Here is a 27,429-nt window from a genome sequence, read left to right as displayed (position 1 = left end):
AAATGATAAATTAAAACGAATAACTGATAAAAACTTCATTTAGATAAAGGCCCAGGATGTCCAGGTGGGTTAAGGCGTTCGACTCGTAATCTGAGGGTCGCGTGTTCGAATCCCGGTCGCACCAAACATGCTCGCTCTTTCAGCCGTGAGAGCGTTATAATGTGACTATCAATCACACTATTCGTTGGTAAAAGAGTAGCCCAAGAATTGGCGGTGGGTGGTGATGACTAGCTGCCTTCCCTCTAGTCTTACACTGTCAAATTAGGGACGGCTAGCGCAGATAGCCCTCTAGTAACTTTGCGCGAAATTCAACAAACGAACAATTATATAAATAAAGTAAGATCAGCAGGAAGAATATCTTCATATATTCCTGTCCGCTGATTTATTCCATTGATAATTAAGATACATATTTATTAACGTTCACCTTTCATGTTTCTGCACGATTGTTTATGACTTTATAATCAAAATTCCAAACGTGAAAGACCCAGGTAATGAAATAAAATTGAAAAATACATTTTTTGAACTCAGAAAATAATTTACGTCTTCTGCTATTCAAGTACCGGAAGGATTTGTTTGTTTATGAATTTCGCGCAAAGCTATGTTATGTTTTTGAATTTCGCACAAAGCTACTCGAGGGCTATCTGCTCTAGCCTTCCCTAAATTAGCACCTGGCCACCGGAAGGAATATAGTGACAGAAAATAGAAAAGGAGTTGTTCGACAGAAGAAATCATGTAATATTTAATGTAAATATAGAAAGAACAGCTTTCTATACCTAGATACGAACTATTAAGTAGGATTGATAAATTAATCTTAATTAAATTAGAGCAAAGCCACATCCGGCTATCTGCTGAATCCACCTAGGGGAATCGAACCCCTGATTTTAGCGTTGTAAATTCGTAGACTTACTGTTGTACCAACGAGTGGCTAATTATACAATAATTAGAATAATAATTTAACGCTTTCCATTGTTTCTTAAATGTTTTTTTTTTTTAATAAAGTCCAAGTATTATAACATATCATAACATACAAATCTACAGTGTTGTGCTAAAGTGTTAAAACAAAGTAAATAAATTTATATTTCAGGCTACTTTCAAAGAGCAATGGAAGGTAAATCACAGGTAAAACATTAAAATATTATTAATATTCATATTTGGTGCATCAGAAACCCAGTGGAAGTGGATGAGTTCAGCAAACAGTTAATATTTTGTCCCTCTTTTACTTTAATAACTGCAGACATTGTTGCAACGCATTTATTCAAAATGTATTTTGGAATTTCACTCCAAATGTTTTTAGCACACTTCCATAATGTTTATTTGGAAATAACTTTTGATTTGACGGGTCTTTGATCTATTAAATCCAAAATCTGCTCTATTGGACTGAGATCAGAGCTCTGTGGAGACCATTGCATCATTTGAATGACTCCAACAGCTTCTTTCTTAGGTAACTAATTTCCACATAAGTTGTATGAATATTTTGGGTCACTATTTTCATGGTAGGTACAATACATTAAGGTAAGTATCTTTCATCTTTCTACCGGCGGACGTGCAACCTACGCTTTGGACCAAATATTTCTAACATAAACTTATCCGTCCATAACACCATTTTTTAAACATCATCAGTCTAGTTTCTGTACTTTCTAACAAAGTTCCATCTCTTGATAATATTTGAAGATCGAGGTAAAAAAATTTTAACTGGTGCACGACCAAATATTCTATTATCTTTCAGTATTTTTGATACTACATATTTGGATACTTTTCTGTGATTTCGCACATGGTCGTTTATCTCATGTTTGAGATCAGTATCTGTCTTTTCTCTGTCCTGAAAGCTGCATACACGAAGATATTTGGTGTCATTGATACAAGATGGTTTGCCTTTTCGTTTTCTATTTTTAAATTTACCTGTCTCAGTCTCACCATCTTGGATGTACTTGACAGCGTGGGGGAGGCATTTCAAGTTTGTAACGATTTGTCCAAAAAGCATCACGTGAAGCTTTTATGTGAACTCTCTGCTCTATTAACAATTCTTTACACTTTTGAGACCATGCCATGAAAACAAAAGTTAATATATAGTGTTAAACAGTGTTTTTATTAAGATTTGTTTGTGGAGTGTTATTAAAATGATTTCTTCTAGCATATACCAATACCATATGCTAGCTTCTTCCTATATAGTTAAGACACTGTATGGGATACCATGACAGCTTCTCAGACCTTAAATTTGTTCAGTATGTTCATTCAAGTAGAACTCTTCTGACATGCCTTTGGTACACGTATATGGGCATTCTAAAGAATTGGAAGTATTCTCACCCTGGCTCAACCACTTGTCAACAGGAATCAGTGAAGCATTACCATAGTGTTGAAATTTACATTCTGTAAAGGCATAAAAGAACTAGACCCATAAAATGGAAATAATAACAAGATATTCACTTCTCCTAACACTTTGCACAGCATTGTATAGGTAAAATATTATTTAGTTATTCCAATAACAATCTAGCTTTTCTCGTTTGCAAACTGCACTGACAACGTCTTTCACAATTACTGTAATTTACAGATAAAAGCTAGGAAACTCACACATGAATAGGCTCTCTTGACAAGAATTTTGTCCTCGTATGTTTGGTAACTGTATATAATTTGTTCATATGACAAAACACAAAAAAATTGTGTCCATACTTTAAAAGTGTGAAAAACATTAATTATCCTGAACAACTTTTAACAATTTTGATTTTCTTTTACGTTTCATTATCAAAATTATTAAATTTTTCATCTGTAGTCGTCCCCTGATGAAAAGGGTTAACTTTACGGACTTACAACGCTAATATCTGGGATTCGAGTTTCTGTCGGTGGACGCAATACATAACTCAATGTGGCTTTACTCCAAAGCAAACAAATATATTTTTTATTCTTTATTTCCTTCACATTTTTTTATTTCTCCATCTTCCTCCGTATGCTCTTGTTTTCGTCTTCCATTATGTCTCCAAGTTTTCTGAGAACTTCAACGCATTTTTGTACATCATTCAGTTTATGTTTCTATGCAAAATAATTTTACCCTATGATATCTCGCATGGTTTTTCCAGCCTTACGGCCGTGAAGACATATTCGTATCATGGTAAGTTTACGAAATCATGAACAAGGGGGATCGTATTTCCAAAGTTCAAAAGAACATGATAGTAAATGTTGATATAATAAGAATGTCTTTATCATATATAATTTATTTGTCGTTTTGTTCCAAAGAATCTATCATGAGTCCATCGAAAATGACAATTTAAATTGGATACAGTACAACCATTAAAAAAAAGAACAAAGACTAAGGGAAAAAACGGTTGAAAAGTGATGTACGCTACGTCAGTCTCCAGATTGTCCCATATTAACAAATTCACATTACAGTGATAAGGACTTCACTAATCCAAAGTTTACAACGCAGCTAACAACTATTTCGAAAACAATTTATTTCAAATGCTCGCCCTTTCAGCCGTGGGGAGGTTATATGTGTTGATCAATTCCACTATTCGTTGGCAAAAGAGTAAGTAACCCAAGAGTTGGTGGGGTGTGGTGATAACTAGCTGCCTTCCCTTTAGTCTTTCACTGATAAATTAAGAACATCTAGCTCAGATAGCCCTTGTGTAGCTCATACCTATTACAAATGTGACTCATATTATTAATGGCACATGAGAAACTACAGTGGTTACGCCGTTACATGTGCAAAATAAGCGACTAATAAGAGAATACAATGACTACCATATTAGATTTGATAGTTTAATGACAGACAATACATTACAGTAATTACAAAGTTACGCGTGCTAAATAAACAACTGCCTACAACAGGTAGGTATGGTAACTTAACGACTCATCCAAGACGGCAGAAGCAACACAGTTTCGTATGGTAACTTAACTACTCATCCAAAACAACAGATGAAGCATAGTTTCATGTAGTAACTTAACGAATAGGTCTGACATGGCTAGATGACTTTAGGCGTTCGACTCGTAATCCGAGGGTCGCGGATTTGAATCCCCGTCGCACCAAACATGCTCCTCCCTTCGGCCGTGGGGGCGTTATAATGTTACGGTCAATCCCATTATTCGTTGGTAAAATAGTAGCTCAAGAGTTGGCGGTGGGTGGTGATGACTAACTGCCTTCCCTCTAGTCTTGCACTACTAATTTAAGGACGGCTAGCGCAGATAGCTCTCGTGTAGCTTTGCGCGAAATTAAAAAAAACAAACAGTTTTTAAAACAGTTTGATGCTTTTTAATTACTCTTAAATTACCCGAAGTACTTTATTTGCTTTGTTGTAAGAAGTTCAGAGAGAAATAAGAGAATAAAAGAAAAGTCCTTTCAAAGTCATGTAAGTATACATTTGGCATGTTTCCGTCCTATCTTTTGTCATTAGTTTATTACATTTGGCATGTTTCCGTCCTATCTTTTGTCATTAGTTTATTACATTTAGCATGTTTCCGTCCTATCTTTTGTCATTAGTTTATTACATTTAGCATGTTTCCGTCCTATCTTTTGTCATTAGTTTATTACATTTAGCATGTTTCCGTCCTATCTTTTGTCATTAGTTTATTACATTTAGCATGTTTCCGTCCTATCTTTTGTCATTAGTTTATTACATTTAGCATGTTTCCGTCCTATCTTTTGTCATTAGTTTATTACATTTAGCATGTTTCCGTCCTATCTTTTGTCATTAGTTTATTGGAGCTCGTTTTTATTATTTTCAGTACACAATATTAAAATAAAAACAACTGAATTACACTATTTATACTAATCAAAGGTTTTGGCGTTTTTAGTAAACAAATGACAAGAGTTAGTTCTATAAGCTTGTACTGGAGTTGCTGTTACTCAAGGTTACAGGATATTCCCTAAAGGTCTAAAAAATGAACACAGCAGCATTTTTCACGTCTTGAATGCCACGTTCCAGTCTTCGGTCAACTTATTAAACAAGATTCTGTTCCTTGCTCCTTCAGACTGAGTTATGACCGTCGCCACAGTACGTTACAGAGGCGTATAATCCTAAGAAAAAAAAAAGTTGTGGCCCTATAGCGAGCTGCCGTTTGTTGTCACCTAAATCCATCATTTGCCGACACAGGGTGCGTCTTGCCATTAGCATCGTTTGTCTACGGTGGTCCCATTAGAAAGTCCACCACGTACAAAGCCTACTGCGATACAAATGACCTCAAAATTCTGATTTTCACAGATAATGATGCGAGCAGTGACGTCTTTTATCCCTTCTTTTTTTTTTTTTTTTATCTGCCGAATCAAATTTCACGAACAGGAATTAGGATCTTTTGATCGTATGTTATAGGTGGACTTTTACGAGGTCAGAATTCTCTCTATTTGTAAAGAGATAACTGTGGCATCAAGGAATAAACAAGCAGGTGATGGTTGGGTAGACATCCGATATGCATCTTGTTGCACATTTAAGTATAAATTTCACCAAGCCTGCATTTTACACTGCATAATGACTTGGTAAGTGAATAATAATTAACAGTAAATTGTTGTTTTTAGTCACTACCGCACAGCTGCAGTGTGATTAATGTTCCATGTAGTTTTCTCCCTCCCCCTGTATGTTGGTACACTCATTAACTCGACTTTAAACCCACAGTCCTAAGCGTCCGAAATTCCTTCCTTCTAAATATACAGGGATTTGATACTTTTAAGAAGAAAAAAGTAATAAAGAAAAATAAACTAGATGGCACTCGATTCCTTTTTTAAACGGTAAATATATTAATTTTTATTCCAAATCTAATAAAAGCCAAAATAATTAAATTCATTAAACCTTTTAAGGTTTTAACAAACATTTCTTCTTTTTCGTTGTTTTAATACACAAATAAATTGTTTTGTGTAATACTATTTGGATAAGATTCTTTCAACTTTTATCTGATCTTCATTTATCAAATTTTTATTTGTAGTTTGATCTTAAATTTTCAAAGTTCCTATATGTATGTTTAAATAAATCCGAATGTCAGAACTTCAGTTAGTGAAATCACACAAAAACACGTGTTTCATTATGTGTCAGTACCCCCTTTGCCGGTGTTGGACATGTGAGGCTCTCAGGGTCGTGTTTTCTTATGTTGTTTTTTTTTAACACAGTAAGAAGAGTGTAGTTTACCAGAAAATTTTTGAGATTACCAAATGTCCCAGTGAAACTAAAATCGTTTTAGGTGTTAGCCTGTTTTTTGTCTTGACAGGTAACAGTAAAGGTTTTGAAATTTTCAATTTTCTTTTTGCCTCAGTGGGAATTCGTTATGCAGAGTTTATCATTAAACACGTTTATTTTTAATTGTACTTGGATAATTCCTCTGATAAAGACATGTTACAGCATACAGTATTTATTCTGTCTCTACTGCAGTTTCTTAACCTCACCTAACCTGTTATTGGGCAGCTGTAAGAATTGAAATACAAAGACACGTTCAGACCCAAAGAAAAAAGACGAACAATCAACATTTTGATTTTGAGTAATTTCTAAACAACTAACGTACGTTTTTAGTTTATTTATTATTTTGTAACCATGTAACAAATTCTGTTTTTCTGTGAATTTAAAACACTGTGAAATAAACGTTAGATTATTTAACAAATTTATAAAAAAAATTGTTATTGTAATTGAAGCTCTTTCAGGGCTGTTACAGTATCATTCCGAACGGGAAAAAAAGTTCCCTGTTTTTCGCTCTATAAAACTAGTAACGCTACACATTATGCTATTTTATTTTAAACTCAACTGACTAATACCATTTATTGCGTTAGTATCTGACGTACCCGTTGAACACAACTGGAAGACATGGAGTACTCTGGAGTAACACCGAGAGGTTCGCTCCTAACTCCGATCCACTATATCCATCTCAACCTTAAAAGTATGTGCCATATTAGTTAATAACCAATCTCGTGGTTCGTCATTTATAAGCGGACACAATTTGTATAGGATAAAGTCTAAACAATGATCTACTATGTCACTCTCCGTAGGGTCCCCAAGATCCATGCTGGATCTGGTGACAGTCGGTCCAGAACTCACCAGTTATATGTTGAATACACACGAACTTTTGTCAAATACCATTACCTTCTATCATGAGACTTATAAAGTTATGCTAACAACCCACGCTTGATTTTCCCTTCTTACAATTTTCTTGTCTTATTTACAAGGCCTAGCATGACTTGGTGGTTAGACACTCGACGCTCAATCTACCTTTCATGGGTTCAAAATCCCAAACCGATCATAGTCGCCCTTTCAGACGTGGAGTTGTTATAATGTGATGGTCACTCCCAGTATTCGTTATTAAAAGAGTATCCCGAAAATTGGTGGTGGGTGATGTTGACTAGCTACCTTCCCTCTAGTCTATCACTGTTAAATTAAAGATAGCTAGCGCAAATAACCCTTTTGTAGCTTTGAGCAAAATTCAATACAAACTAAAAATAAAATATCTACAATATTGAAATGAAAAAAGAACAACTCAGAAAACAACTAAATGGCATATTTTCTTACATTAATGTTTATAGTTTTACTAACTGGTTGGTTTCTTACGCTTTTGTGGCAAAATGGAAGCTTTCCATAGAAATTCAAACCGAACCAATCTTATTTACAAAACTTACTGTCAGTTCTTCATATAGCTTAAACCTAAGAGCTTTAGCGCTAGAAATTTGAGCCCAATAACATATCAGACATAGCAGAGATTTTATAAATTTACGGTATAATTAAATAAATAAACGAAACTGTTCTAACCAGAAATCTCCAATTGTGTGACGCAAATAATAAGAAAATTATGGGTCAAGCTCTTATCTTAAAATCTATAATCTATACAAACAAGTGTACTATCAAAGTTGTAAATACAAGGTGTGTGATTATAATTCAGGGTTAGCAATGTTGATCTTCTCAAATAAGTAATTCAAAAAGCCTCAGAATGTTTTTTTAAATACATTTATATTTAATTTTCGATCTTTATTTCAAACATAAAAAGAATGACGTCAATTGCCACAAAACAATAGTTTCTTTTTTAACTCATAAGAAAATTAAAAGCCTAATCTTTCGTCAAATTCGTTCTTTAGATGCATCTTAAAATGTGTTTTCAGTTTATATGCGTATAAAGAAATTCAATTAAGCCAGGTTTATTTGCTGATATGCGTTCCTTCACTTCTTGCAAGAGAAAGTTACTAAAATTGCGAAAATTAAATTCCACTAACTTTGGAATTTGATGGAGAACTCGTTACTGAAAGCTCATTATTATATTTAACTTACAAAACTTTTCTAATAAACAGAAGATTTTATTAATATTCAAAAGAAATTCAAGGGGTTGATAAACACGAAAAATTATATAAACTTTTATGTAAAATTTTATATTGCACCGATAATGTTGAATATTAAACTATGTTTGTTAATATTATAATTCAGATATTTGTTTGCTAAAGGGAGCGGTTATGATGACGCAATATGTAGAAATTTTATGAACTTTGAGGCTTTTTTAAAATCTTGAAACTTTATGTAACATATTAAAATACAAGTACCGTATAAATATTGGGTTGAGGAATAATTCGTGAGCGTTTTTTCAAGTTAACAAAATATATTCATAAATGAAACGCTTTCGCAAAATATTTCATGTCATTTGGTAGATAATTTTTTGCTCTAATAGATGGTGTGTTTGATTTTCATATGTCTTTAATTTTTGCTTTTATTTTCAGCTCATTAAATGGAATGTCAAGTGGACAAAATCGAGCATTTTCGACACCATCTGCTTTTCGCATTTAATTTCTTGCAATTTCGTTTCAAACAATGCATACTATATACCTAGGTATTACATGAAATAAAGTATCATAATAAATGTTTTGGGTGTAATGTGTTCATGCATTGAAGTATTGTATAGTCTTGCATGTAATGCTTGAATGAAATTATTTAAAAACGCTCACGAATTATTCCTCAACCTAATACATACCGCAATAAGTGAATAAATCGCTAAACTATTAAGTTATTATGTTCAATGGCAATTAAAAAAGTTATTTGTCATCAATCGAATAGTTAAGAAATTCATTAAGTAAGTTTATAAATTAGATTTATTTCAATATGTGATTGACTGCTGCTCTTATAACACACTTACAGCTTGAAATCCGAGGACTATTTCGCAGTATCGTACGACTTCGAACTCAGTATACCGCTACAAAATCCAGAATTTTATCATTGGAGCAACCCGCACACAAGTGAAATAGTGTACAATAAGTGTACTGTTCTAGCAAAAGCAACTTTTGTTTTTATTATTATTATGTTTGTAACCAATGTACTTTGATTACTCGAACGTAACGTCGTAGCGAACACTACGTGCAGCGTTTCTGGTAATCCTAACAAAATTTGTAAATTATTGTGTTGTAGCACGAACAAAGGAAATGTAACAATCAATACTTTCTAATGAGCAAGTTACCTGAACAGATCAGAACTCGAAATTAACCTAGTTAATAGTGTAACTGATTTAATATACTGGTGTAAGCAGAGGTATGAAATGTCTTAAAACAAAAATTTATATGGATTAGACAGCTTCGATTCATGCGTTAGTATCTTCGCTGTTATGAAAATGCACTTAATACCTTAATCCAACGTATATTGTGACCTTTAAATACACCTCTTGGTGTTTCATAAAAGGATATTTAATGTTTGTTTTCTGAAGTAGCACCTATCTTTATCAGGTATAACCACCCGCTTATACAGCGGTATGTCTCCGAATTTACAACGCTAAAATAAGGGGTTCGATTCCCCGCGGTGGGCTCAGCAGATGGCCCGATGTGGCTTTGCTATAAGAAAAACCACACTTTATCAGATATGTTGCAAAATATCTTGTTAGTAAATAGGAACAAGTAAAAATACTACCTATCTTCCATGTTTTTCAATGTAGTGAAATAAACGCGGAATTTTGTTCGTTTCTTCCCTTCTTCTTCAACACAAGGCTATCTGTGCTGTGCCAACCACGAGTATCGAAACCCGTTTTTTTTGTGTTATAAGTCCGTGGATTTTGCACTCAGCCATAAGACCAAACTCGTAGATTATCTTAAATGAATCGCATATCTCATTTCTTTTAATATCTTCTGGATGGAAAACAAAGATTATTTGAACGATTCAACCAACAGGAATGCAGTCAGCCTTTTTTCGGTGAGGAATCTCGTGTCAGTTTGACAAAAAATTGAGCGGGCTGTACGTTACATCTTGTAGGCACAAATATTGGTGCATTTGAAATATACGGTTGGCATGGCCAGGTCGTTAGTAACTTCGACTCTTAATCTAAGGTCGCGGGTTCGAATCCCCTTCACACCAAACATATTCGCCTTTTTAGTTATGAGGATGTACACCAACTTTAACACTCAGTATTTTTCGTTGTGTTCAGGGGCTACAGAGGAGGTTAAGGTCTCACTTTGGAGGAATTTCAGGCTCAACAAGCTCGCGGTTGTCAGTACGCCGTCAACAAACTATATTAAACTGAGGAAAGGAATGTCACACTAACTGATCTTTAAACGACTTAGAAGCTCGTTTGTTTATGTTTTTGTTTCCAAAATTTAAAACTTTTGAAGGGAATATTAGGTAACATCGAATCAAACTTCATCCTTCCCAAGCTAACAGTTAAAATCTGAAAAAAAAAAACATACTTTATTGGTATAAAAATGAGCCTAGAGTACTTGTAAAGTGTGAAGCTGATTAATAAAAACAAAAATTATAAAAGAAGACAATCTAGAAGCATTATTATCACTTTGCCACTCAACGTGTAAAAAGCGTAATGAATCATTTTCATCTCATTATCATTGCTTGAGGAAAACAAAACTGAAACTAACATTAAAATCTTTTTTTTATTCTTTTTTTCAATTCTCTACTTAAAAGTTACTGTGGTATTCTTGGAGTTCTGTGTATAACAATTCTTTAGTACAAGGAAATGTACTTTAGTACAAGCCTTGAGGAAATAGCGGGAATGTTTCTGTGAGCCTGTTTGTTTGTTTTGGAATTTCGCACCAACTACTCGAGGGCTATCTCTGCTAGCCGTCCCTAATTTAGCAGTGTAAGACTAGAAGGAAGGTAGCTAGTCATCACCACCCACCGCCAACTCTTGGGCTACTCTTTTACCAACGAATAATGGGATTGATCGTCACATTATACGCCCCCACTGCTGGGAGGGCGAGCACGTCTAGCGCGACGCGGGCGCGAACCCGCGACCCTCGGATTACGAGTCGCACGCCTTACGCGCTTGGCCATGCCGGGCCCTATTCTGTGAGCCACTATTATGGCCTTTTTTAACAAGTCTTTGTAATATTTCCAATTTTTTAAATGGCCCTTTCCTTTAAACATAAATTGTTCTTAAATAAACACGTTTCTTCAGGAGCTTCTTCGTTTTTCTTAAAGCTCTGATTTCTTGGACGTACAAGATGTTTAAGAAACTATTTGGTCTCTGAAGAAGGTGAAAGCTATTAAAGTCAAATGAAGAAATAGGAAGTGTTACACAGCAGAAGATTGTCTTTTGTCTTGGTGATTTGCATACATAATTATAACAATCTTAATTGGTTGCTTGAATAAACGTCCCAATAATGATTGTTTTGTGTAAACGTTTATTACTCAAAGCCGTTAAAAAATAATAATAATAAATTTACACTGTGAAAAAGTTTGTTTTTCTTCCTTTCTATTTTTTTTCTAAGCCTTTAATAAATTACTACTCAATAATGTTACAGATAACAATAGTTAGGTTAAAATCCACGCCAGAATATAAGCAGGTTCAGTTCATTGCAGATGGATTCTTCTGTCAGCAATAGTTCAATACTTGAGTCCATTGAAAGTCCTTTAATATTTCAAGCGCACCAAGAAGTAACTCTCTGGGGAATCAATGCTGAGAAAGCTTTCATTTTCGTTGAGAGAACATTAATGTAAGAGAAGCCAGATTCGAACCCTGAGGGATCACAGGCACATACTGTTGTACTATACAAGTAGAGGCTAAATCAGTCTAGATTCAAATAACGTTGTTACATGAAAAAAGGACGAACCTAATAATGTCGAAGTCTATGGTAGCTTCACCTGCCACATCATAGATGCATTTTTAAACAACAGTAAATATTTCGAGAACTTCTAGTTATTTGAATTTAACCTGGAAGGTAACTTTTTCAATAAAAACATTTTCCAACATTACTTGGGCTCAAAATCCACGTTATAGGTAGATAAAAGTTTCGAAATCTGGAAATAGAGAATGAAAAATTAAACATAAGAATTCCATAATGTTGCTCAAAGCATATTCTTTATTCAAACAGAACTTAGATTATTTCCCTAAGGAAATCTAGATACCATCAAATAATACATTCACTATTATAATACGATTTTTAGTTTTTAGATTTCCGTTTTTCTGTTGAAATTTCAAGAAAGAAAATGCTACTGTCGCCCAAATTAAAAACAAAACAAAACCTAAAGCTATCTGATGTATTTCGTAAACACTTTTAATTAAAAATACCAAAATAAATTGCTTATATATTGTAAAAACTAAGCACCAGGCAATTCCACACAACGTCTTTTTAGTATTAAGCTATAGAGAAGATTCAAGTTATTATAAATATAAAAGAATGAACTATAACTTATAACTTACAGATATTAACTACAAAGATGTACAATCTTCCATTGTGACGTAGATAACGATGACAACATGCCTGTAAGTTTTTTTTTCCGTTTTTTCTAATTGTCTTGTTACTACTTGCTATATCAAACAATAGTAAGATGGAAAAGAAATGTGAAATTACTTTTGGAACTCTTACAATACGAAAATAATGATAATGACTTATAAGTCACACCAATACTTTTAGCCCCTTCATAGAAATATGCGTAATGTAAATATTTGTTACTAGTAATTTTTTTTCATATAATATCAGATAAAGAGTATATTATAAATGTTTTTTATACCTTTTGTAGAAACGAGTGTGTTACGTATTACAATTTGAAATAGCCTGAAACTGAGTTAAATAGTAATCTATATTTAGAAGTTAAATGTCGACATGTATTCAATTTATGATATTTGTTAACAAGATTGGTACACACAATCTTCTTTCTTAATACAAATGTATTGTAATGTACAAACAGTAATACAATTGATAATAACGGTTATTACAACTAATAATTTATATAAAAGTTTTACAAACTCTTAAACAATATTGAGTCTTCTATATGGTATAGAACTGAATATTTTATCGAGGGTTCACGATGAGCGAATTAATTTTGAGTTGATATAGGTACATCTCACTAAATAGGGGGCTAGCTAGCTCCTAGTAAAGATTTCCACCGATGAAGTTATGTAATGTTTTCGTATAAACGCTCATGTTCAAGTATCTGAAGTTCCCTATTAATAAGCGTTACTCACAAGGTTAATATTACTTCAAAGGTTTGCAATATACCAATTATAGTTAATCAATAATATATACTGTCTCTTGGTGCGTCGCGTTCGTTACATTTATAAGCGTGAGGAGAGTTTCTAGAAAGTTCAGCCTACGCAACAATACTGACGATGCATTAGTGTTTACGTACACACGTATATTGTTGATTCCTACGCTCAAGAAACTTCTTCAACTTTAGCAAATAGGCAGGAGTTTCATAATACAGATTTAAAACTATAAGTTTCGTACATTTCTAAATATTAATTTAACTTAAACATACATCAATATCAGGATAGATATATCGTAGTAAATTCCACCTACAACATTGGTTACTAAAGTAAATGCCATATTCGTTGCAAATACTGCTATCTCGTTTTCTGACAATATTTTGAATTGAAATATGAATATTCTATACACGTTCTTGCTTGATGGCATCATGATAGGTTTAGAAGATATTTCTACAACAATGTTTTGCATTATTATTTAAAATATATGAAAAAAGTATTTGCTGATGTTATTGTTACAACATGTCTTTTAGATTGAGGAACATTTCATGCAGTAACTGTTATATTACAATATGGCATGTCCAGATAGAGGAACGTTTTTAAACAATAACGATTACATTGCGATATAGTACGGTTATATTGGGAACATTTTATTTAAAGCAACGATTATGTTATACTATAGTACGTCGATATTTGGAAACATTTTAAGATGTAACAATAATGTTAAAATATCATATGGCTAAATTTGGGAAAGTGTCTTGGTGTAACTATAATATTTCAGTATGATATATTCAGATTTGAAGCTGCTTGTGGTAATGTTTGTTTTTTTGTGTTATTGCTGTGGGACACATAGTAGGTTTACAATTATTGTCTGAAAATCTAACATGTTCATTTGTAACGTTTGTGCCTGTGCAATATTTCATTACAGAGATGTTTTCCTTGATGTAATCCATTAAGAAGGAATATCTTTATCAGTAATATATTTTATCGTTTTAGTTTAGTGTAAACATTTAACTTGTGTTACTGATTTACACATTTTAGTGTTTTAGTCTAGTGTAAACATTTATCTTGTGTTACTGATTAACACATTTAGTGTTTTAGTCTAGTGTAAACATTTATCTTGTGTTACTGATTAACACATTTTAGTGTTTTAGTCTAGTGCAAACATTTATCTTGTGTTACTGATTAACACATTTTAGTGTTTTAGTCTAGTATAAACATTTAACCTGTGTTACTGATTAACACATTTTAGTGTTTTAGTCTAGTGTAAACATCCATCTTGTGTTACTGATTAACACATTTTAGTGTTTTAGTCTAGTGTACACATTTAACCTGTGTTACTGATTAGCATATTTTAGTGTTTTAGTCTAGTGTATACATTTATCTTGTGTTACTGATTAGCATATTTTAGTGTTTTAGTCTAGTGTATACATTTAACCTGTGTTACTGATTAGCATATTTTAGTGTTTTAGTCTAGTGTATACATTTATCTTGTGTTACTGATTAGCATATTTTAGTCTTTTAGTCTAGTATAAACATTCAACTTGTGTTACTGATTAACATGTTTTAGAGTTTCACTCTAGTATAAACATTCAACTTGAATAACTAATTAACAATATTTAAATGCATTCAGTCCAGTGTTAACATACCACGTACATTACTGGGATTAATAAGGTTATTTTCATATTGCTATAAGTACTATCTTCTCTTGCCTTGTATGTTAGCAAAAAGTATTAAATTCTACTTGAAAAATTCTTTTCTTGTTTTATGTCTTTAGATAATTTTTGTAAACATTTCACGTGCGCTACTGCTTAACAAAAATCTATGTAAATATAGTTAGTTGTAAAAGATTTAATTTGCGTTAAAAGTCAAGGAGATTTTATTGCGTTTGCAAACAGTTCGTCATAAAAATATTGTATACACTAGCTGGTTAGTAAGATTCGAATAACTTTGGTCAGTCGTAAACCTTTATGTATAACTGAGTGGCCAAATGTTATAAAGATTCTATCTGTGTCTATTTGATTGCATTAAATCCATTGTAAAAAAAAGATATTGAATTTGTGTTGTTAGAGAGCATGGTTTTCTAAGGTACGTAACACACTGAGGACTTTCTGTTAATTACCGTATGAAGATATTTAATTATCATATTCATTCTATAATCATTCCATGTTGTATCGCTGAATACTTGAAATTTTTGTTTACATTTCCTCATCGCAACTTGTTATTAAGGTTTCGTTGCATTCAGTTTGCTATAAACATTTCATTTGTGCTAACTAGCAATAATACTTCAATGTGTTCAGTCCGCTGTAAACGTCCATTGAGCTAGCTGTTCCTTAGCTGAACACGTATCAGTCAGTCCAGAAGGCAGCTTGTGCTGCAACACTTGAAGCCTGTCAACTGTCAATACGAACCTAGATGAAGAAACAGCCAGAAAGGCGTAAGTGATCTCAAAGTAAACTAAAACTGGAACACTGTGTTGACATTTAATGTGATAAAACGTTTCTTATTGTGTTTTTTTTACATTGCGTGTTTACCTACCATACTTTGAAATTTTATCCACTGTTAACAGCTCCAAAAAGAGAAAACAAAACTTCCTGTACTTATGTTTTATCTTAGCAATAGTCTGCAAATAATATTTTATATATTAAGAAAATAAAGAGCTTTATCCACTTGCTCAGGGAAATCCAAAGGAATTGTGACTAAATATAATGTGGCTATAAGTGTATTCATACTATATATGTGTGTAATAATGTAACTATAAGTGTATTCATACTATATATGTGTGTAATAATGTGGCTATAAGTGTATTCATACTATATATATATTTATATGTGTGTAATATTGTAAATATATATGTATTCATACTATATATTTATATATGGGTAATAATGTAGCTGTAAGTGTATTCATACTATATATTTATATATGGGTAATAATGTAGCTGTAAGTGTATTCATACTATGTATGTATAGGTGTGTAATAATGTAACTGTAAGTGTATTCATACTATATGTGTATGTGTGTGTAATAGTGTAACTATAAGTGTATTCATACTATATGTATGTATATGTGTGTAATAATGTAACTATAAGTGTATTCATACTATATGTACGAGTATGTATATGTGTGTAATAATGTAACTGTAAGTGTATTCACACTATATGTGTATGTGTTTATAACGCTGTGTCTGTAACTATATTCATAGCATACGTGTATGCGTGTGTGCAGTAATGTTACTTTAAATATATTCATATTATATGTGTATGTATGTGTATAATGATGTGACTATAAGAATATTCATATTATATGCTTGTGTAACAATGTGACTATAAAAGTATTCATAGTATATGTGTGTGTGCAATAATGTTGCTATAAGTATGTTCATACTATATGGATAAATGTGTGTAATAATGTGACTATAAGTATTTTCATACTATATGGATAAGTGTGTGTATGCAACAATATAACTTTAAATATATTCGTACTATAGGGGTATGTGTGTGTAATAATATGACTATAAGTATATTCATACTATTTAGCTATGTGCATATAGTATATGTTTCTTATCCATCACGTAAACAGAAAATGTCTTTTTTTCGAGACTATAAATATCATTTGTATTTGAAGCTAGTAGTTTCGTTCTTATATCACGAGAATATATATATATATTGTATAGCTTTTTTTACGAACCTTTGAATACACTTTTTAACCAAACAGTGCAAGTAAAGTGCTTACAACGAACAGTGCTTATATCATAATAGCGTTTTGGTGACTGCAAGGGAAGCAGGTTTCTTTAACTAACGCTTCAAAGTTTGATCACGTTGTTTTTTTTACAGCAATTTTAACTTTCGTTTTGTTTAAATGATATGAGCTCTCAGTCGCTCTTGTTCCTTAGGTATGTAACAGCTTTGCTTGGACTTATGCACTAAATCAACGATTTACAAACAGTGGGAAGAAAATTAAATAAATATTAATCAGAAAAACATCACATCTAGAGGGCTAATGAAACTTGTTACACAAATAACAAAAATGTGCGACTGAGGTCTGATAATATCTGAGAATAGGAAGATTTTTTTGGTTTATTTGTTTTGAATTTTGCTCAAAGCTACACGAGGGAAAGTAACTAATCATTACCACCAACCGCCAATTATTGGGCTACTCTTTTATCAAAGTATAGTGGGATTGACCGTAAAATTATAATATCCCCACGGCTGAAAGAGCGAACATATTTGGTGTAAAGAAGATTCAAACCCCTGACCTACATATTACGAGTCCCCCCCCCATCTACCAGGCCAAGCCGGGGCCGAAATAGAATGAAATAGTTAAAATCGTTATAAAAATGTAACCAAAACTTCGATACTTCAAACATAAAGAGTCTATTTTCTTCACAGTAATTAAAGCTCGGCATGGTCAGACGGGTAAGACACTCGACTTGTAATCTGAGGATCATGGGTTTGAATCCCCGTCACACCAAACATGTTCGCCTTTTCAACCTTGAGAGCGTTATAATGTGATGGTCATTCCCACTATTCGTTGGTAAAAGAGTAGCCCAAGAATTAGCGGTAGGTGATGATGAATAGCTGCTTTCCCTCTAGCTTTACATTGCTAAATTTGGGACGGGCAGCCTAGATAGTTCTCGTGTAGCTTTGCGCGAATTTCAAAATAAACCAAACCTTTACGGTAATTGAGAACCGAGCGTGGCGCAGTGGTTAGCGTGCCAGACTATGGATCCGACGCTATTTGATTCGTGACGTTGATGTGTTGTAAGAGTGATAGTCAAATCCCATTAGTTTATTAGAATAACTTTAGAGCTGGCAGTTGCTGTTGTTTATTAGCTGCTTTCTCTTTAACCTATAGGCTCAAAATTAGGGACAAATAGCGAACAAGTAGCTTTGCGTTAAATTCAACCAAATTACGGCAGTCGTATCACGGGTCAACAACACATTATTACAAAATAAACGTTCGTTGTGAGAACTGCGTGTGCTTACTAGTTAATATGATTCAAATAACTTTAGTTAGCTGTACACACCTCGTTTACTTTAAGCTCAGACTACTACCAACTTTTTTATCACTCTATTGGTTACGTTGTTTGTTCATTGTTAAGGGTAAAGGTGCACAATAGGTGCTCTGCCCATCGCATGTATTAAAAGTGATGGTTTGTGGTTATAAACCCTCACTTTTTACGCTGAGTAATCGTTCGACTTCTTGATTAAAAAAAATACGATTGCCCCATATGTTCAAGAATTATGGTTGTTTTTGTTGTTGTTAAGTTTCTATTAATCACAAAGCTGTGTAATCAGTTATTGCACCGTGCCCATTTCAACGATCGAACCTCAGGTTTTTGCATTGTAAATCATCAAGTGTCCCACTGAACTATCAAGGAGTATATATTAAGAAATCCTGCAGTTCCTTTCATATTTTTTACTGAGAAAAGAATTTGTTTGTTTAACTGTAGTTTAGCACAAAGCTACACAGTGGGCTATTTGTGCTCTGCCCACCACAAATATTGAAACTCAGTTTTTAGTGCTGTAAACTCGTAGACAAACCACTGTGCCACTGGGAACCACTGAATAAAGCAAGGACTGTCCTTTCAGCTCGCATAATTCAGTCCTCTTCTAGGACAAAATTGCCTCAGTTCAATATAACACAGCTTTCATAAAATCTCTTGTCTTTATAAACTATTTCCTTTTTTATATATTACAAATTAATTATTAATACTTGAGTTTCTTAATTTAAATTTCATTTATACGTATCCTGAATATTGAAAACAAACAACACTTACAAGTTATATTTTCAAATAACGCCTTAGGCAATAAGTGTAATATTTTTTACTCTTTTTCAAAAGGAGACAAATTGTACGATAATAAAAACTGATATAAAATGTCGCACTGGTTTTTGTTTTAATGATGTAGAACTTCTTCAATAGTTTTTCTTCATCCCACCTAATGTTTCTTTAATATTATTTTAACTACTGCTCACCATTTCGGTAAGCGTGAAACACACACGTATACAATTATGTTAACTGTGTAATGCAGTTATTTTAATGTTTTATCTTACGATTTTCAACATTTAATCCAAATTTTTGCAGCTTCTACGGTACAAAGTTATATTTTTCTCTTTGTCATTCACCAAGCAAAACAAACAAAGACAAAGGAGCAAACTGTCTATCTAAGTAGTAGCAAAGAAACCATGATAAAAGACGTCATCAATAAACTGTTCAGTGAACATTTCCGGCAACTGTTCATTCCAATCAGTTCTTCATAAATCATGAATACATCACAATGTTTATCATAAAACCAGACAGTCTATGTTCTTACTCGTTGCTTCTGTTAATTTCCATCAAGCTACGATCAGCGAATTTACGACATTCTTCAAGCGTTGTCAAGCAGTTTTGTTAACAATATAATATGTTGTTTTTTTTTGTTGTTGTCATTTTTGTTCCTACAAGTGGCACTGGTGTGTGGAGTTACACATGAAAGCTAGCACTGGTGGGTATGGAGTTACACATGAAAGCTAGCACTGGTGGGTATGGTGTTACACATTAAAGTTATAGCCTTACTTCTTCACATGCATAAATGTTGTTTGGTAAGTGCGATGAAGTATACAATACAATTTTGACAAACTTAAATGATTTTAAAAAAATAATCCAACCTAGCTTATTGCTCAGACAGTTATTTAAATTTAATTTCACTTCTACCTTTTCCACATCCACACAGGTAAACTTCTAGTTACTAATGTCCGTAATAAATCAACCACAACTCAAAAGCGAATTATGTCGCAGCATTTGGACCCCTCTCTGAGTCTGACACATTTATCTTTATTAAACATAGAATCAGACAACTCACTGCAGTGATTAGCTTCATTACTGTTACCACTAATAATTGAAGGTGTGACGATACAGCGGTACGGTACTTGTATCATGAAGTCGTGATATGAATGTATGGATACATAGTCCGATATGATACGATTTATGTATCTTCATAAAATTTGGTGAGCTTTCAGTAAACGTTGTACGTATTTTGTTATTTTGTACGAAACAAAACCAAAACTCAATAAAGGAACATGAGTATTGAGTACTACATGTTGTCTTCATTTCTTTTATCAAATATATTACATGCAAAGTAACATAACAATAAAACTTTATGTTTTACTTCTCTTGTCAGCTGCCATCTACTTGATCAAATCTGAGAAATTGAAAAAGTACTTTAAAGTTTGTATGTTTGTTTCGAACTTGAGCACAAAGCTACACAAAGTACTATTTGTGCTCTGCCCACCATAGGAATTGAAGCCCGGTTTCCAGCTTTGTAAGTCCGCAGTCATACCGCTACGGCATTAAGTTTGTTTGTTTGTTTTTTTTGGAATTTCGCACAAAGCTACTCGAGGGCTATCTGTGCTAGCCGTCCCTAATTTAGCAGTGTAAGACTAGAGGGAAGGCAGCTAGTCATCACCACCCACCGCCAACTCTTGGGCTACTCTTTTACCAACGAATAGTGGGATTGACCGTAACATTATACGCCCCCACGGCTGGGAGGGCGAGCATGTTTAGCGCGATTCGGGCGCGAACCCGCGACCCTCGGATTACGAGTCGCACGCCTTACGCGCTTGGCCATGCCAGGCCGACGGCATTAAGGAGATAAGACAATGTTAGTAACATGAATAGTAAATTGTAGCGAAGACTGTCGTCCGTTGGTAAAACTTTTGTATCTAGATACTTACCATAACGAACACTATGATGAGGGACGCACCCCCACTAATGACATCAGCTTAGACAGTTGTTAACATCCAGGAAATAACTCTTAACGAGAAAGATGTTAAGATTAATGTTGGCTTTCATAATAAAAGTCTCCATTATTCATAAGGAAAAAAAAAAGTAACTCACATAATTGAATCACTCGCTGTATTCCCATTTTTTCAACCAAAAATACAGTTTAAAAACTGATATGTTTTTGAATTTCGTCAAATCAACACAAAGGCTATCTGCGCTAGCCGTCCTCAATTTAGCAGCGTAAGACTAGCGGAAAGGCAGCTACTAGTCATCACCACCCACCGCCAACTCTTGGGCTACTCTTTTACCAACGAATAATGGGATTGACCGTAACATTATAAAACTCCCATGGCTGAAAGGGCAAGCATATTTGGTGCGACGGAGATTCGAACCCGCGACCCTCAGATGACGAGTCGAGCGCATTAACCAACCTGGCCATGTCAAGCCATGTTTAAAACCTGAGACACAGGTAACAGAAATCTCAGTACTGTTTAATATGTATCATGCAAAACCAAATTTAATCAGCACACTTTTTTATATAATAAACACAATCGAATCTTAAACTTATCTCCACCTTTTGTCTCTGTATTCTCTAAACCTAAGAACGAAAGTTTTATCAAAAATATTTTAAACACTTTTATAATTTAGTGAGGTAAAGTCTTGTTAGCCAGGAGTTTATACATGCACAAGACAAGAAATATGATACTAGTTCCATTTCTTCTTTTATATACGAAATCTCTGTGATAAAATACTGTTTGCACACGTATAGATAACTTTCCAACAGGAGCAAATTTATGAAAATGTATCTAAAGACGGCTGGTACAAGTATTAAAATAAAGTACAGAGCAAGGTCTTGATCTTCGTAAGTCATCTTCAGGTTAACAAAAAGAGTTTGTGACGTCTTTAGATACATTCTAACTTCAAGTCGGTTCCTTATCATCAAGGAAATTCATGAAAAAATACACAGGTAGTGACAATAATACGAGGGAAATTATCAGTGTGTTTTTGTTAACTTTACTTAAGTCATTTTTATCTTTCTATTTAGAAGATTTCTGGCGTCATCAAATACGCTTTATAAATTATCAAAAACATTTGAAAATATATGACATATAGTCCGATGCGCAGAGGAATTCACAGCTATTTTCTGAACTTAATTTACGGTTTTATTTGTTTCGTTTGTTTTGAATTTCGCGCAAAGCTACACGAGGGCTCTCTACGCTAGCCGTCCCTAATTCAACAATATAAGACTAGAAGGAAGGCATCTAGTCTTCACTAACCACCACCAACTCTTGGGCTACGCTTTTACCAACGAATAGTGGGATTGACCATCACATTATGACTTAATTTATGGAAACTAGATTTCCATCAGCGTTTGTTTGTTATTGTTTCGTGTGTATGCGATTTTTTTTACGCTTAAGACTCGGATGAGAATTTTTTATCTTGAGTTTATCTAAATGTGGGGAAATTTAATTATAACTTTCATCTCATTATAAGGTTTTCTGATATTCTGAACCTTTAATTGACAGAGTGTCTCATATTTGATGTTTTCTCTCTTAATTTAGGTCTTCTGGTTTTCTTTCTGGTTATTGCGTCTATAAATTTCTATGTGAACGTTTTTAGACTTCCACCGATATCGTCCCTCGCTGGTATAGCGATAAATATCCGGATTTACAACGTTAAAGTCAGCAGTTCGATTCCCCTCAGTGGACTCAGCAGAGAGCCCGATGTAGCTTTGCAATAAGAAAGCAAACACACACTACACCAATATCCTTAACTAGGATACCGATGATTTATTCCAAAGTTCTAATTAATCACACTAGACGGTTCGTTTAACAAACTGAGAGTAACGAAGAATGTCTCTACATGTCTTATTCAACTTTTAAAACTTGATCATTTTTGCAAATTCTCCACATGTGTTGACCAACATCAAAATAAAAATACTGATAAACATCAAACAGCTTACACTTAGACAAACTCCTTAAAAACAGTTTAACTGACTGTAATCTGGTAATCTGAAGATGATTTTAACCTTTGTGTTTAAAGTTACATAAAATATCTCATACCAAACATGTAAGGTGACAAATTCAAACGCAGAAAGCCAGCCCTTTTGTAGATTTGAGCCGCTTCCGGAAAATAACAAACAAACTGAATAACATCATATACAGATAAACATTAGTGATGTGTAATGTAGAACTGCATGTAAGACGTTTCCAAAACACTCTTTTACGTAATAATATTAGCTTCAGATCAAAGCAAGCCGCTTACGAGCTTAAAGCGAAACCGAAAATCAACTCTGTAATATGTAAAGTTATGCTCCTCATGCTCTTAGTTGTAAGTTGATAATGCATCGCTTGCTCAGTTGAGTACCTGTTATTGATATTTAGTTTTAATTACACTGACTTATCCAGTCCCATAAAATGAATTGTAATCTCAATGTAAAAATGATAAACCAAAGTTCATGTGAAGAAAGTAGAAATGCTACTATCGTTACCAACAACTTGAAAAAATAACAAACTAAAAATTGTTTTATTATATCCAATACTGTAATCTTATTTATACCTGCCTCCCATTCTAAAAGTTCTAAGTACAAATAACTCTATAACAGTATTATAACTTACATATGGTTTAATACCATCCTTATTCTTTTATACAAGAAAACTGTTTCTTTAATGTGCCTTCTCAAGACAATATAAGATTTAACGTCAATCCAAATAATACTGCTTTTTATCAATTACTAAGAATTCTTTGTATCATTCTCTTTGACTCACTAAATCAACGATACTCTATAGCAAATTTGGAGCTGTTTTGTTGTTGTTATTATTATTGTGAACCCAAAACTTCCCCATCAGATTTTTTAAAATATTTTTTGGCAGTTTGCTTTAGTTTGTATTGAATTTCGTGCAAAGCTACAGAATGGCTATCTGCACTAACCGTCCCTAATTTAAAAGTGTAAAAAAAGCAGCTAGTCATCACCACCCACAGCCAACTCTTGGGCTATTCTTTAAGTAACGAATAGTGGGATTGGCCGTGACATTATAACGTCCCCATGGCTGAAAGGGCGAACATGTTTGTTGTGACGGAATTTTTTGATAGAGAAATTGAGAACATTTCACTGTCATTATATAAATACATATTCTCAATGTCTCCTAACTGTGAATAACAACTGTTAGTTGCACTATAAACCAGAATACGGTGGGTAAGTGGTAATTTTACAGATTTGCAACGCTAAAATCTGTGGCTCGATTCACCACGGTGGAAAGGGTGCAAATTGCCAATTGCGTAGTTTTGCGCAACAATAACAATCGCCCAAAATCAGTTACTTGATTTAAATTAATATTTTATCACATTCCTGTTCCTTGACAAACTGTTTATTTTCATACTATAGTCGTATTTCGTATCATTCAATGTGAACTTCCGACGTTCAACACATGGCAAACTAATCTCACCATTGGCTAAGAAAACTGATGACGCTATGTGATTTTCAATTCTATTGGATTGCTGTGAACCACTAAACGAAAGTTCAATTTCAACTAAATAATTTAACTTAATTAATTATATTAATAATTGAATGCTTTTTTTCATATTAGTTTGAGCGTGAACTTGTGGGTAATGTGCTAGGACTGTGAATCCAAGGATTCGTGGTCTGCAGCCCGTTTCCACAAAAACGCACACAAAAGTTTAGGGTCATGAGTGCAAATGTTTTTAAATAGTTTTTGTGTAACAGTGCTAAACAACAACAACAAAAAAAGATTCCACAGTGTGATCTATTTACGTACATATCTCGTGATAACGAGAAACCCACTTGAAGTAAAAATGGTATCTTCAAAATGGCTGGTATAAGTATTAACACTTTAATTAAAATAAAGGAAAGAACAACGTTTCGACTTTCTCGGGTCATCTTCAGGTTAACAAAGAGAAAGTTTGCAACTGACCATTGCCGAAAACATCTCTTAGGGGCGAGAGTATAAACGGGTACGGGATTGTAGGGGCGTTGCAGGTGGATGTTAGGTTATTGATTAGTATAGGTATAAAGGTGTTCCTTTGTATCGCTTTAATTTTTGTTTTAGTTGTTGTATAAGTAGGGCTTCTTTGATTTTGTATTTGTTTATGTTTCTTTCCCTACTTAGTATTTGGGTGTGTTCTGTTGTAATGTTGTGTTCATTTAATATGCAGTGTTCAAAAACGTGTGAAGGTGTGTTTTTTGTGTTCTTTGAATCTAGTTCCATTTTTCTGTTTGTTTCTCCAATATAGAAATCATAGCGGTGTTGCATTGTATTTTGTAAATTATGTTGGTGTTGTGTGTGTCAGTGTAGTTTTTACATAATATGGGCTTTAGTTTTGCACCTGGTTTTCAAATAAATGTGGTGTTTACTGGTGTTTTACTGTATTTCTTAAAATACTTTAAGAAACCAAATAAACATAGCCACAAAACTATACTTATTTGGTTTCTTAAAGTATTGAGTTTATGTTTTGTTTAATTTGCTGAGTCCCAGGAAATGTATAATCCAGTATGAGTGATTTTTCTGTGGATTTGTTTTGATCTTGTGCTTAATAAATGCGATTTAGTTAGTTTTTTCCTGTTCACGGGTGAACTTAATGTTGAAGTGTATCGAGTTAACGTTATTGAAAAACTTAGTGTGTGTTCTGTAGACATGAATCCAGCAATTGTGTCATCAACATACCTGTACCAGCATAGTGGTTAGTGTAAGGCTGAATTAATCGCTTGAGATTCAGTCTGCGTCATAAACATGTTGACTAGAACTGGTGACACGGGATTGCCCATTGCTCCATTGTATTGTAGAAAGAAACAGAAAAAATAGAAAGCAGATTCAAAGAACAAAAAAAAAACATCTTCACATGTTTTGGAACACTGCAAATAAAATAAACACAACATTACCGCAGAAAACACCCAGATACTAATTAGGGAAACAAATATAAGCAAACGCAAAATCAAAGAAGTCCTATTTATACAACAACAAAATCCAAAATTAAATCGATATGGAGGAACACCTTTATACCTATACTAATTAATAACCTATCATCTAACTGCAACGCCCCCTACAATCCAGTACCCGTTTCTATTCTCGTCCTTAAGACATATGCCCAGCAATGTTCAGTTGCAAACTCTCTCGTTGTTAACCTGAAGATGACTTAAGAAGATTGAAACATTGTTCTATACTTTACTTTAATTAACATGTTAATACCCATATCAGCCGTCTTGAGAATATACAAGTACCGACCTCTGTTATGGGATAAGAGCATTCAGTTCTGACTGATTTCCCTTTTCTGTTTGTTAAAATGCTGTCTGGGAATCCCAGTATTTGTTTTCAATTATATTTATTAATTTTATTCTAGGGTTTTATGCAAGTTTCATGATCTTGACAATAGCATTAAGGTTAAAAATTTCAACAGTTATTTTAGAAATTATCTGCATTTTACTTTAGTGAACAATTAACAGCTGTTAACAATGTTGTCTTTTCTTTTATTTCATGAATGTGACAACTGTAACAATAATGTAAGAAAAAACGTATGTAATGAAAACAAACTTTCCTTCAAATATTAAAGTGACCTTGGGATCCACTAAGTCTTCTATCATTAAATAAAAAACAGTGTTAGTCTTCTAAAGCTTTCACAGTGCCTAAAATCAAGACCCACTGTAACAGTAGGCAACGTTTCAAAAAGACCAGCTTCTCTAAGATATAAAGCATAGTTAATCTCGGATGGAACCGAAGAAATCATTATTTTTATTGGTGATAAACCAACAGGCTTTACATGAGGCTATAATGGACGAGATTTAAGCCTGTTCTTGTCTGTTCTTCAACACACAAAATGGTTTTAAAATATATATATAAACAAAGCACAATTAAGGGCTAGTTCCTTCAAGTACTATTATTATGGTTTCACACTTTCAGAATTTGTATTTCTAGTTTGAAGCTTCTAGTGTTGTAGCAACTATTTGAATCGCAAAAACGTAAGCAAGCATAATAAATAAAAATGTAACCACCAAGAATACACGAGAGCTATCTACGCTAGCCGTCCCTAATTTTGCAGTGTAAAACTAGAGGGTAGGCAGCTAGTCATCACCACCCACCGCCAACTCTTGGTCTACTTTTTTTACCAACTAATAGTGGGATTGACCGTAACATTATAACGCCCCACGGCTGAAAGGGCGAGCATGTTTGGTGCGACCGGGATTCGAATCCGCGATCCTCAGATTACGAGTTGAACGCCTTAACCCACCTGGCCATGCTGGGCCTATAAGTGCGTAAGATCGAAACGTGGTGCCTATTTTTAGAATATTATTTCTCACTG

This window comes from Tachypleus tridentatus, chromosome 1, assembly GCF_004210375.1.
Source record: "Tachypleus tridentatus isolate NWPU-2018 chromosome 1, ASM421037v1, whole genome shotgun sequence".
NCBI lineage: Eukaryota > Metazoa > Arthropoda > Merostomata > Xiphosura > Limulidae > Tachypleus > Tachypleus tridentatus.
This window is presented reverse-complemented; position numbering follows the sequence as displayed.